This window comes from Myotis brandtii, unplaced genomic scaffold, assembly GCF_000412655.1.
Source record: "Myotis brandtii unplaced genomic scaffold, ASM41265v1 scaffold47413, whole genome shotgun sequence".
Classification (NCBI taxonomy): Eukaryota; Metazoa; Chordata; class Mammalia; order Chiroptera; family Vespertilionidae; genus Myotis; species Myotis brandtii.
In genome coordinates, this window is record NW_005368119.1 from 1 (window position 1) to 740 (window position 740).

Below are 740 nucleotides of genomic sequence, written 5' to 3' on the forward strand. Positions count from 1 at the left end.
TTAGTAGAGATGATGATGGGCGTGGGTCTCCTGTAGCTGGTTTTCATGCTGGGTCTGGGTTTGACCCCGGTGACCCTGGCTTAAATGACAACAGGTACAGACACTTTCTGGCCCAGCACTATGATGCCAATCCAAGTAGCCAAAATGGCAGATACTGTGAAACCATGATGAGGAGATGAGGGCTGACTTCACTCTGCAAAGACACCAATAACAACATCAAGGTGGTCTGTGAAGATGAGAATGGAATGCCTTAGAGAAAAAATATCAGAATAAGCAGGTCTCCTTTCCAGGTCACTACTTGCAGGCATAAAGAGGGTCCCCCTGGCCTCCCTGCCAGTACAGAGCCACATCAGGGTCCACAGACATAGTTGTTGCCTGTGAACATGACTTGCCTATCCCTTTGATGAGTCCTTTTACTGTCCATAACAAACAAGCCACTGGCCCACAGTTGGCTCTGCTCTCCATTCCTGGCTCTTCCCCTACACACTCCAAAACAGTGGTGACTACATTCCTTGCCAGGGGCCTAGAAAATGAGCTGCCTGGATCTTTTGTTTTCTGTTTCACAATATGTTAATAAAAAAATGTCTCTGAAATCAGTAAGAATCAATGTCTTCTCATCAATTCTTGGCCTATTGATTTTCCCCATTTTCTCTACTCAGCTGCTCCCAGAGAGGATGGCATGGATTACAAATGCCCTTTTGCTTATCAGTTAGTGCCTTCTTAGTCAATAGGGAGGTAGA

The 740-nt window shown here is 45.9% G+C and overlaps 1 pseudogene; it reads left to right on the top strand.

Annotated features, from left to right (window-relative positions):
- The first annotated feature begins 9 nt into the window (after window positions 1–9).
- On the top strand, window positions 10–670 carry LOC102250654 (annotated as a pseudogene).
- Window positions 671–740: the final 70 nt, after the last annotated feature.